The sequence below is a fragment of the Myotis lucifugus genome, unplaced genomic scaffold (assembly GCF_000147115.1).
Source record: "Myotis lucifugus unplaced genomic scaffold, Myoluc2.0 scaffold_299, whole genome shotgun sequence".
In the NCBI taxonomy this organism is placed as follows: domain Eukaryota; kingdom Metazoa; phylum Chordata; class Mammalia; order Chiroptera; family Vespertilionidae; genus Myotis; species Myotis lucifugus.
Genome location: NW_005871347.1, coordinates 718403 through 731836, shown reverse-complemented (window position 1 = coordinate 731836; position 13434 = coordinate 718403).

Here is a 13434-nt window from a genome sequence, read left to right as displayed (position 1 = left end):
GAAAGGAAGGCCATCCCAGGGTGGCTTGGGGGCTTCAGTCCCACCGAAGAGCCTCTGGATAAACAGGCTCTGGACTTGTCTGGGGGACACGGAGGTGCTCACCCCTGGTTTCTGTCCCTCACTGGTCGCAGGTTATGCTGGGAGTCAGTTCTTCTGACTGCAGGTCAGGGCCGGTGATGGCCTAGCTCTGGGCTCCTGCAGGCACCACCCAGGGAGGCTCAGGGCAACATGCGGGAGGCGCTGGCAGCTGGCCGGGCTGGGAGGCTCCCTCTGTGCAGCCAGTTGGAGCAGCCAGGGCCGGCCAAACTGCTGGTCTGGGCGGGTGTGAGACAGGACACATGAGTTGTCTAGCAAAGCCTTCCATCTTTACGGCAACCCCACAGGGAGGAAATGCTTGCCGCCTCACCTCACGGTGGAGGGCTGAAGCTCAGGACGGGGAGTAACTGGCTCCCGGCCATGCCACGGCAGCAGGGCCAGAACGTAAACGTGGGCTGTTCTGTGCGGGCTCTCTGCCAGGACGCTGGCCTAGGCACCTCGTTCCCCGCATTCTCTACCCAGCCCTCTCTGCCGGGGAAGATGGTCTATAGCCGTGGTCGGCAAACTGCGGCTCGTGAGCCACATGCGGCTTTTTGGCCCCTTGAGTGTGGCTCTTCCTAAGCCTTAGGAGTACCCTAATTAAGTTAATAACAATGTACCTACCTATATAGTTTAAGTTTAAAAAATTTGGCTCTCAAAAGAAATTTCAATCGTTGTACTGTTGATATCTGGCTCTGTTGACTAATGAGTTTGCCGACCACTGGTCTATAGGAATGGCGTCACAGTGCTCGCTTTCCCACTGGCTGCTGGTGGGGTGTGTGATGGGGAGCGCCCACAAGTGGTCAGAGGGAGGGGTGCAGTCAGGCCAGTTCTTTGTTTGGATTCCTTCCTTCAAGGCTGCCTGGGACTGGCTGGGCCGCAGGTGAAAGGTCACAGCTCTTCTCAGGAGGTATGCTCACACTTCTCTTTTCCTCCTGATTCCCATGAGCGCCCCCTTTCCTGCTCCTTCAGCCCAGGGGAGCAGTGGCATCGGCCATATGGAGACTTCCTTTGCTCTGCCCACCCTCTCGGCGTGTCCAGTCTGAGCGGGCTGTGCCCAGGGATGCGTTGCCTCCAAAGTGGGGGAGTGCAGTCCAGCATAGAGGTGCCTCACCTTGTCGGCCTCAAGGTCAAGTACCCCCAGCAGAAAACTCTGTCCAGTGACCAAGGATGCTCCCAGACGAGGCCTGCTCTGTGCCCGGGCCGTGCTGAGTGAAATCAGGACAATCGCTCACAGTTTCTTCTTATCTAACCTCCATGCTGACAAACTTGGTTCCATACACACAGTTTCTCTGAGGCAGAGAGCAGCTAAACAATAATAGCGTAACCTTCAGCTGCACTTGGCTCTGACGTCCAGGCCACTTCTGCCTTCTTTAGTCAGGCGACGCTGTTCTCTGAGGCCTTCTTGCAAGTGGCTCTCTCCTTAGTTCTGGATGGGTGGTGCTTGTTTTCCTCAGGGAGGCCAGAGGAGTTCCCAGGATTTGGGGGACAGAGACGAGCTATCAGTTCATCAGGTGGTGAGCCTGCCTGACAGGCCACCACTCCCTCAGTGCAGCTGGGACTGTGTTCCATCAGCAGCCTGGACTGGGGAGGGGGTGGGGAGGAGGGGAAGGGAGCCCCACCTCCCTGCACGCACCAGCTCCGCCTTATGCCTCAGAACACCGCTAGGTACTTAACAATCCTGCATTCATTTAGAATAATAAAGAAGACCAGCTCTGGATGTGACAAACATGTTTTCATTTCAGGGTTAGACATTTCTTTTATGGCTCTCCTGCTGGGCCTCTGAGTGTTCCCCTCTCCTTAGAACTCGGATGATTGTTTATTAAAAGTAATAATAATAATAAAGTGGAGCTGGGGTCTCTTAGCTGGCATTGGTGCAGATTTCAATGTGCTCTTTCCCCAGCTTCCCTTCATTGCACTCTATTTGCTTGCATGTTTCACAAACAGCATGTGTCACAATGAACAAATCAAGCTTCAGAATAACATGTCAGTAAGAGGATTGTTCATGAAACACACGGTCCTTCCAGTCTATAATTTACAAAAATACTGGCTCACAAAATAAAATAATGGTAAGAAACGTGCTTCATCACATAGAACCAGAGCATTGTAGTAGCAGAGCCGCCTTCCCGAGCCCGGGGCCTCTTTCTGTGGATGTCTGGACAGGGAGGGATGTTTCCTGGCTGTGTGTGTGTGTGTGTGTGTGTTTGGGGGGGGGGGGTGTGGGAAACTGATATAGGGTTGATCCTCGGACTGACCTGCTGGCAGAGTCACAAACAAGTCCCAGCTTAGAGGCCTCAGTCCTCTAAGCATAATTAGGCTTGACCTTATAACACTCCCCAGATCTTATCTTGGAAGCTAATGGGCTGAGGGAAGTGCAGGGAGTGTAAACATGGTCAAAACAGGTGAAACTCACAAGAACTGTAACTATGGAAACCACTGCATTGTTTACCTCAGACTATAAAAGGTCGGTGCGGACTGAGCACGGGTGGAAGTCCTTCCTCTTGAGTTGGACTTACCTGCCTGGTCCCCCAATATTTCCAAATTATCTCTTGTCTTTTCTATTTCATTTGTGTGCGGCTCCTCTTCCAGATCCTGAACCCTGAACCACGCGGGAAGTGGGAGGAAACATTTACGACAGGGGGGGACACTGGGAGGCTAGCAGAGGGACGGACCTTCAATCCCTATCCTTCCAGAAACAGTGTGCTTAGGACTATGGGCTTGGCCTGTTAGCAATACAACCTCAAGTCTTTCAGCTACAAAGTGGGAGTGATGATAGCACATCGTGCAGCTGATGTACAGATTCTAAGAACACCCCACAGGTGATGAGCTGTGTGCAGCACAGCCAGTGCCACTGTATGGCAGCTGTTTTCATTATTATGTAAGATTACATTCCAAATAGCCGTCATTGTGAGAGATCATGATTGTCTCAAAGGACCTAGGGTCAGAGCCAGAGAAGATAAGATGATGCTGTTTAGAATGCGGGTCTAGGTAAACACAGACTCAGAAATGGAAGAAAACATCATGGCAATGGCCTTTGGCCATCTAAAGAGAAGAGGACTCCTCATGGTTGTGGGGTTGGAAGCAGCTCCCCAAGAACATGCTTACATGAAAAGGTGGTTATGGAGCAAGACCCACGATGGCAGTGGAGTAGATGAACTCTACACCCCAGGACCACACTGGAATTACAGCTGAAATACAGAAAAATCAACCTGAATAACCAACTGAAGACTGGATAAACAGAAGTCTTATAACCAGATTTATAGAAGCAGCCACATGGAGACTGGGAGGAAGGGCAGAGACACAAGAAGATCTGGCCCTGCTCCCACAGGCAGCTGCCAAGGTCCCCCCTGAGGAGTGTGAGGTCTCAACCCCAAGGCAGGTTCTCCCCAGTGTTGTCATAGCAACAGGAGCCCCCCCCCAACACCAGAGTTGGGAAGAAGTGCCCACATACCATCTGGCTGTGAAAATCACTGGAGACTGTCCGCCAGGGAGAGACAGAGGTCCGCTAGAAAGACAGGTGCCCTCTTAAACGATGAGTGCACAAAATCCCCTTCTCAGCCACTCACCCTGGGCTCCAGCAGAGGGAGGGCAGAGCAGACTAGAGTCCTGTGAGGAGAGATGAAGGTTTGTGGCTCTGGGGAGTGAGCGGCAGGACAGCCACGAGCGTCCCTGTGCTGAGTTTCTCTCCCACACCACAGATGCCATCTCTCCTGGATGGAGCACCCGGCTCCTTAAGGCCTCAGCCTGGAGGAATGCCATCGCCCCACCTCTAAACTCCCTGTCACCCCACCTGCTGAGGTCACTCCCTGCTGAGGACTTGGCTGCCTAGGCCTGGCAGAGAGATCCAGGCAGACCCAGGAGGGTCAGTGACTGAGTTGTGGGGCTTTGGAGGAGGGCTATGACCCCAACTTTTCTGGGAAACTGACTGGTGCCTTCCCTTCACAGGAGAGTCACTAGCCCTGTCCTCCCAACTCCTGGTGGGCCAGCTCTGCTGAGGAGGTCTGGACAGACTCTGAGACAGACTGCCTGAGTGGCTCTGGTGATGGGACCATTCTCTTCACCTTCCCCCAAACCTGACAGGCACCTCCCCCCTCATAGGAGATGCACGAATCCTGCCCTTCCAACTTGTGGTGGCGCCACTGCCGAGCTTGGGCTCTCCAGGAGGACTGGGTAGAATTTGACACAGACTCAGTTGTGTGGCTCTAGGACTAGGGCCGTTTTCCCCTCACACACCCAACTGGTGCTGAGCTTTCTCTTCACATGGTCCATCTTGGTCTGTTTGGGCCTGATAAACTCTGCTGGCCTCACATTGAAGCCTGCCCAACACTCCTCCCTGCCACCAAGGTCTGCAGGCATCTGGCAGGAGACAGCTAGACTTAACATACTCTGGGACTGTTGCTAAGTGACCTCAGACCCAGCACTGACACTGAGCTTGAACCTGTATCAGCCTGGTAAACAACACTTGCCCGTACCTAGAGACTCACTGAGAACCTGTCCAATGCAGCTAGAGTGCAGCCAGGGGCTCTTTCAGTGACAGCTTTACAAGCAGCCGGCCTCAGAGGAGGCAGAAGCAGATATCAGGGTGCTTTGGGTCTTTTTCAGATTTTCCCTCAGGCCAATGCTGGTGGAAACCAACCTTGATGTGCAGCCTGGTCGTTCCCAAGCACATTAAGGCCCAGCAAAGTCAACCAAAAATTGTGGGTCGTTTTGTAGCTCCAAAGAGGTTGCCTAGGGCCAGTCTCAGGCAGCATCTGAGATTGACCTGCACCAGAGTCCCTCCTCAAAAATCCCAGAACAGACACACCCAGTGGAGAGCTTTAGACCTCAGAGCAGGATCCAATTAGCTTCACAAGTGGCATATACAAAGCTATCTCAGCAGCACAACACCCTGCTGAAGCAAAATCACTTCCTGTTGTAGCACTTACACAGCAGCTCAGACGCTGTGGTCAAGATCTACCCTCAAATCAGCAAGTCGAGGCTTGATCCCATGCACGAATGGGCCAACAATGATCAAGAGTCCATTACAACAGGAGAGCTCACATAATGCACACAAGGGACATGCCCAAAGCACCCAGCTCAGGTGATCAAGGAGACTGTGCCACTGGGTCCCACAGGACACCTACTATATAAGACCAACCCCCAAGACTGGGAGACATAGCAGATCTACCTAATACATAGAAATAAACACAAAGAGGCAGCCAAAATGGGGAGACAAAGCAATATACCAAGAGCCATATATATGCTATGTACAACATTTACACACAGACTAAAAGTAATGGGATGAAAAAGAGATTTCATTCAAATGGAAAAAAGAAGCTGGGGTAGCAATACTTATATCAGATAAAATAGACTTTAAAACCAAGGATATAGTAAGAAAGAAAGAACACAACATAATGATAAAGGGGTCAATCCAACAAGAGGATATAACCCTTGTAAACATTTATGCACCCAAACATATGGGCACCAAAATACATAAAGCAAATCTGGATGGACATAAAGGGAGAGATTGACAGTAACAAAGGCAAGTGGGTGATTTTAACACCCCAGGAACGTCCATGGATAGATCTTCCAGACATAAAATCAACAAAGAAACAGCAGCCTTAAAAGCACAGTGGAGTAGATTGATTTATTTGACATCTTCAGAGCACTTTACCACAAAGCAGTAGAATGTACATTCTTTTCAAGTGCACATGGAACATTTTCTAGGATGGACCACATGTTAGGATACAAAACAAATCACAATAAATTAAGAAGATTGAAAATGTATCAAATGTATTTACCAATCACAGTGGTATAAAATGAGAAAGCAATTATAAGAAAAAACTGAACAGCACACAAACACATGGTGGCTAAATAACATGTTACTAAACAATGAAATCAAGGAAAAAAATCTAACAGTACCCTTGGGACAAATAAAAATGAAAATGAAAACATAACAACCCAAAACCTATGGGACACAGCAAAAGCCCCCTGAAGAGGGAAATTCATAGGAATACAAGCCTACTTTAAGAAGCAAGACAAATCTTAAATAAACTGCCTAACTTCATACTTAAAGACAAGTAAGAAAAGAATAACAATTAAAGCTAAAAGTTAGTAGAAGGAAGTTAATAATAAAGATTAGAGTAGAAAAAAAATGACATAGAGAATAAAAAATCAATACAAATGACCAGTGAAACAAAGAGCTGGTTCTTTGAAAAGTAAACAAGTTTGACAAACATTAACCAGACTCATCAAGAAAAAGAGAGAGACCTAAATAAATAAAATCAGAAATGAAAAAGGAAATGTAATACATGACACCACAGAATTACAAAGGGGATTGTAAGAAAATATGAACAACTATATGCCAACATATTGGACAATCTGGATGAAATGGAAAAACTCCTAGAAATATACAACTTCCCAAAACAAAATCAAGAAGCAGCAGAAAATCTGAATAGACTAATTGCAACTAATAAAACTGAAGCAGTAATAAAAAATTTCAAAACAGTCATTATTTCAGATGACATGAAAGAAAAAGTATATAGAGAACCCTAAAGTATTCACCAAAAATTTACTATAACTGATAACTTAATTCAGTAAAGTAGCAGGATACAAAATAAATATCCAGAAGTTGTTGCATTTCTATACACCAATAATGAAGTATCAGAAAAGGAAATGCAAACAATTTCATTTACAATTGCATGAAAATAAATATCTAGGAGTAAATTTATCTAAGGATGTAAAATACCTATACTCTAAAAATTATAAGACACCGAAGAAATAAATTGAAGAAGATACTACTACAAATAAGTTGGAAGCATATAGCATATTTATGAATAGGAAGAATTAACATTGTTAAAATGTCCATGCTACACAAAGCAATCTATAGATTCATCGTGATTCCTATCAAGACACCAGTGGTGGTACATGCTGCCAGACCCTGTGTTGGTACATACCCTCTTGCAAAAGTAAAGATATTTGCCTTGCTGTCTGGCTCCCAAGTATCCTTTGTGTTCTACCAGGTCCCCTGGTTTTGGGGCTCATCTTATTTCTATAATTTTGGGGGCCCATCCAGAATTCCATTGATTGCTCTGGGGGGCATTGGACTCCTCTCCTGAGGAGGCGCATCCTGCTGCCAAGTTGCAGCGGCTTCAGTGAGGAGGGACAGCTATTACCCCCAGACTGACTATGAGCTCGGAATCGGGAGTCAGCCAGCAATGCGAGAAGAGCCCAAGCAAGAGCTGTGACAATCAGATAACCTCATGCATGAGCCAAGGTGGGAAATGGACTGAGTACTACTTTGGTGATTGAGTGTCCTCAGAGGTTGGGTGTATGTGACTGGGATGTGTCTTGGACAGAAAGCTAGTGCAGAGTTCTGATCCGCAGTTCTGTTCTCCTGTGAGGGAAGTGGCCAGAGAGGAACAAAGTGGATCTTGGGGAATGCAAGGAATCTCCAATATGGGGGACTTTCCAAGGATGGGAAACAAAAATTCTAGGCCTAGGGCATACATTCCCCTGAATAGTCCATTGGGGAGAATGCTGAGGTTCAGGGGGAGGACAGTTCCTGAACCAAGGACAGGAGACATTGCTCTGCTTCAGTGGTTTTTTATTCAGAGCATTCTGTGGTGTCTACGGGTTGTGTGCACCTGTAAATATTGTACAGTGGGGCCTTGACTTACGAGTGTCCTGACTAACGAGTTTTTTGAGATACCAGCTGTCTCTCGGCCGATTTTTTGCATTGAGAGTTGATAGAGTAATTTGAGTTAATGAGCTCCTTAATGAGCTCGGTCTCAGAATGAATTAAATTCATAAGTCAAGGCCCCACTGTAAACTAGAGGCCCAGTGCACGGATTTGTGCACCGGTGGGGTCCCTCAGCATGGCCTGTGGAAATCAGGCTGAAACCAGCAATCCAACATCCCCCTAGGGATGTAGTAGTGTGTGAAGTGGAAGGCAGCTGGGGAGGAGCCCGAGCCTAGGCGGGGCGCCACACCACTCCCGCTCATCCCTGACCCACTGTACCTGCTGCCGCTGCCACTCTGTAGGCTTGCTGCTGCTCTGCCGCAGTCTCAGCGCACCTGGTCTAGGGCAATACTGGTATGCCCATGACTGAGAAGTGCCTTCAGGCTAGCACCCAGTCAGTCCCAATGCCAGTCCCGATCCTAGTCCTGGTCCAGATGGGGGAGGGACACTCCTGCTGCCGCACCTGCGTTCACCAGCCATGAGCTGGGCGCCTGGAACCCATCAGTTAGCTGAGTGGCACTCCAGCTGTGGGAGCTCCTGTGCTGAGTGTCTGCCCCTGGTGGTCAGTATGTGTCATAGTGACTGGTCGAAAGGTCATTTATATATATATATATATATATATATATATATATATATATATATATAGACACACACACACACACACACACACACACACATATATATATATATAATATATATTAGGCATATATATATATTGGCATATTAGGCATATATATATATATATATATATATATTGAGGCCTGGTGCACAAAAATTTGTGCACCCGGGGGGCGGGGGTCCCTCAGCCTGGCCTGTGCCCTCTCGCAGCAGTCTGGGACCCCTCAGGAGATGTCCACTTGCTGGCTTAGGCCCACTCCCCAGGGGATCGGGCCTAAGCTGGCAGTCAGACATCCCTCTGGCAGCCCGGGAGCCCTCCGGGGATGTCCACTTGCCAGGGGGGAGCAGGCCTAAACTGCAGTCGGACATCCTTAGTGCTGCTGAGGAGGTGGGAGAGGCTCCAGACACCACCGCTGTGCTGGCAGCCATCAGCCTGGCTTGTGGCTGAGCAGAGCTTCCCCTGTGGGAGTGCACTGACCACCAGGGGGCAGTTCCTGCATTGAGTGTCTGCCCCCTGGTGGTCAGTGTGTGTCATAGTGACCAGTCATTCCCAATCCTTTTGCTGTTAGGGTCAATTTGCATATTACCCTTTTATTATATAGGATAGAGGCCTGGTGCACGGGTGGGGGCCAGCTGGTTTGCCCTGAAAGGTGTCCCGGATCAGAGTGGGGGTCCCACTGGGGTGACTGGTCAGCCTGGGTGAGGGGCTGAGGGCAGTTTTCAGGCTGGCCACACCCTCTTCAGGGTGGGGGTCCCCACTGGGGTGTCCCCACTGGGGTGCCTGGCCAGCCCAGGTGAGGGGCTGATGGATGTTTGCAGGCTGGTCAAACCCCTCAGTGGGAACCCTCACCCCATGGGGGTGTGGCCAGCCTGGGTGAGGGGTTGAGGGCTGTTTTCAGGCTGGCCACACCCCCCAGTGACCCAAACTCCCAGCCTCTCCTTTTTTTCTTTTTTTTTTTCTTTTTATCAGGGCCTCCTTGAACGAAGGCCACGGCCAGATGGAAACAGGTATCTGGGATGTATTTATCTTCTATAATTGAAACTTTGTAGCCTTGAGAGGAGCCCAGGGCCATCCAGGGCAGGCGGGAAGCTTGGCTTCCTCCATCGCCAGGGGCAACCCAAGCCTCCTGCTCCCTCCTGCTCCGTGGCCGCCACCATCTTAGTTGGGTTAATTTGCATACTCGCTCCTGATTGTCTGGTGGGTGTAGCGGAGTGGTGGAGTGATGGTTAATTTGAATCTTTCTCTTTTATTAGTGTAGATAAGAGTGTTTCTGTTGATGTTTTTTTGTCTCTTTGTTGTTTGGCTTAATTTGTTTAAAGAGGGGGCATGTCTTGCTTTGGGGGAGCCCAGCTATTTGTGGTGAGGATGAACACATATCAGAGATTGCAGTAACATCCCAGCAGCTGCCAAGAATTCTTAATCTTTGGGACTTTTCCTGCTTTTCCTCTCAGGGCGTCAGCCACCAGAAACTATTAGTTAGTGAGATTTTTTGTCTGTGTGTCTGTAATGTAATTTTGGTTACTGATTTCTATCTTTTGGGGTCTTAGTTTTCTCTTCACTGACTTATGAACATAGGGACAAAGATTACATTGGGAAGTAGGATTATAGGCATGGAGAAGTAGGCAATGTGGGCTGGGGTGGGACTCCATTGTTTGCACAAGGTTAATGTTTCCATGATAATGGACAATTCTTGAATGAGAATGGACCACATTCCAAGGTTGACTCCCAGGTCCAAGATTGACTCCCAGATCCCAGAGGCATATAACTTAAAACCTTGAGTTTTCTGGGTTAAATGGTAAAAATTATTAAATATCTAGGTATTTTGAAATAACAGAGTACTTAAATATTAATCTGAGTATGCCTTGTATGGAGAATGTAGAGGATGGATTTGAATCTGTTAATTAATAAGTCTTGTATTTTATTTAAAATATCTCTTTAAAATGTGAATATATTTCTAATATGAGAAATGCTAATTATTTACATGTCATCTAAAAATTAAGGATTCTAAGGGTTAAGGATTCTAATTGGAAAGAAATTATGGTTTTGGTGTCATTTTGAAGGAAAAAGAAAGGGAGTTCTGAAAGTTGTAAGGTTTGTGAAGAAGGGAAATCTTTGTAAAGAGAAATGTTGAAAGGAAGTAATATAAATGACACATGCCAGTAAGCCAGGATAAGTAGAATAGGGAAACAGATGTTTAAACAGCAATTTGGAGCTATCTAATTGTGGACGATAGAGGCCACATGCTAACCTGACAAGCTCAGGGAAGGCCTGCATGGCATGACAGTCTTGCAAGCTCAAAGACCTAAAGTAACCACAAAGGATGGTCTGAAATTAAACTTTAACTAAAAGCAGTTATGGTGGGTAGTCATCTCCTAGGCCGGTAGCTTCCCTGACAAGGTCAACCTTTACCTTAACTGAGCCTATTGTCTTTTTGCATCTGTAATAACATATCCTTGAAGTGTCTGGGTAACTTGTAACTTCCCTTTTTTTCCAGACCCCTCAGGTCACAACTAAATGCCCTTGACTCCAGGAGACCATAAATCCCTTCATTGTTATTGTTATCAAGTTAGTTGTTGACTGTTAACTACCCTGCACCCACCTAAGTATGTGCCTATCATTTTACTTTTTATCCAATCCCCCTTGCTTTCTCCTGCCTCTCTAATCTATCACCAATGGATTTCATGTAACCCACCTACGTCCCCTCTTTTGATTGCAATGTATAAATACAGATGAAAAACTGCCATTCTCTGGAGCATTATCCCAATATGTTGAGATTTTGCTTCCCAGCAATTGTTATAGTTTGGCTCAAATAAACTCACATTCTTTACAGGTTTGAATGTCTTTATGTTACATAGTAAATCCCATCTTCCCTAAACCAAGGACACTTAAGACTAAATGATTGGCATTTTGCCTCCCTAATCTGAGGGCAAATACCTTATATCAAAGTACTCAGGGAGGCAGATAGAAAAAATCTAATTAGTGTCATTTTTTATGAGAGAATAAAGCTCATTTTGGTTAGCCCTTATCTACTCTGTTAATGCTTTTAGGTTAAAGGGCCTCCTAGCTCAAGACCCTCCTCTCGAGTTTCTGGTTCATCGCCATCAGCCAGGAGACTACATTTGTTCTGATCAAGACTTGGAAGAGAAACAACTTGGAACGCTCCTGGGAAGGACCCCACCTTGTCTTGCTTACCACTGAGACTGCAGTTCCGTCTGCAGAATGAGGTTGGGCCCATGACACACAGGTTAAGGATAGACTACCAGCTTCTTTGGGTGGAGACACCTCAACTTGGATAGCTATACCAGGCCATAGACCCTTGAAATTAATGCTAAAAATACTGTGATCTGTCTTAATAACCACCATGTACTGGGTTCTATTTGCTTTAGGCCTCTGAAAAATTGCAGAGGCTTGCAATGTGGGCCGGGGAAAGGTGTACAATCTGGATCATGCTTAGCCAGTTAAGTTATTGATTATAGGTAACTTGAATGACTTGGATATTTCAGCTTTTAGGCCAAAAGATTGGCTAGGACAAATTTAGGAGTAGATGTCACAGGACAAGATCCCCTAGGCCAGTGGTCAGCAAACTCATTAGTCAACAGAGCCAAATATCAACAGTACAACGATTGAAATTTCTTTTGAGAACCAAATTTTTTAAACTTAAACTATATAGGTAGGTGCATTGTTATTAACTTAATTAGGGTACTCCTAAGGCTTAGGAAGAACCACACTCAAGGGGCCAAAGAGCCGCATGTGGCTCGCAAGCCGCAGTTTGCCGACCATGGCCCTAGGCCACTGCCACCACCATGCAAATAGAAATAGGAAATAAGAAAATGAATGCCTGGGTGGAATGGATTAAATATTCTGTATGCACTCTAAATAAAAGCAACTGTTGCGCTTGTGTGGCAGGAAGGCTAGAGGCCCAAGTGGTCCCATTCCCATTCAGATGGACCTCAGACAGTAACGGGATGGAATGTGTGCTTGCCTTGTACCAGGAGGAAACCTCCTGGGGAAACGCTTCCTGTAAGACTCTCTCTCCCTGTTGTTTCCATCCAACAGAGGTAGAGAGCAAGGGTTTCCCCAAATGATCCGGCCCCCGTCTACCTCCTGCCTCTCAAGGTCAGGGGGAACAGTACTCAGAGTTTATAAAAAATTTATCCGGATGCGTAAACGGCCAAGTGTCCTTAGAAGCCCATCGTACTGCACTGTTGGTACCCCGTGCTGATGTCTTACGGTGTTATGGGGGACCCTTGCCCAGCAAATGGAGTGGAATTTGCCCTCTGATACAATTGGCTATCCATTTCACTTTGGCATATCATAAACCTTTTTCAATGGACAAACTAGGAAAAGGAGAGAGAGTCCAGGGGGCTCCTTGATCCCCATATTTACACAGATCCCATTGGGGTTCCAGGAGGGGTGCCAAAGGAGTTTAAGGTTAGAAATCAGATTGCTGCAGGATTCAAATCTGTCCTGTTCTGGTGGCCACTGTGAACAAGAATGTGGGTTGGATTAATTATATTTATTATAACCAGCAAAGGACTGCTAACTATAATTGAGATGCAGTGAAAGGCATAGCTGAACAGCTAGATGCCACCAGCAGGATGGCCTAGGAGAGTAGGTTGGCCTTGGATCTGATTCAGACAGAAAAAGGAGGAATATGTGTAATGTTGTGGGCCAGGACTGTACATTCATCCCTGACAACACAGCCAGATGGAATCATCACTGAGACCCTATAGGGATTAACAACTTTAGCTCATGAGTGAGCTGAGAATCATGGGATTGAGGATCCTTTCTCCGATTTACTAGAGCAATGGTTCAGAAAATGGAAAGGAATGATGGTATCCATATTCACTTCTTTGATAATCGGGTTAGGAGTTACAATGATGGGATGTTATATCACCACGTGATTGGGGCTCTTACCCAAAGGCTAATTGAAACCATATTGACCAAACAGCAAAGCATTCTACTCCTAGGCACTGCAGAGCATGAAAGCCAATGGATGTTAGCCGAGTTTGAAGAAAAG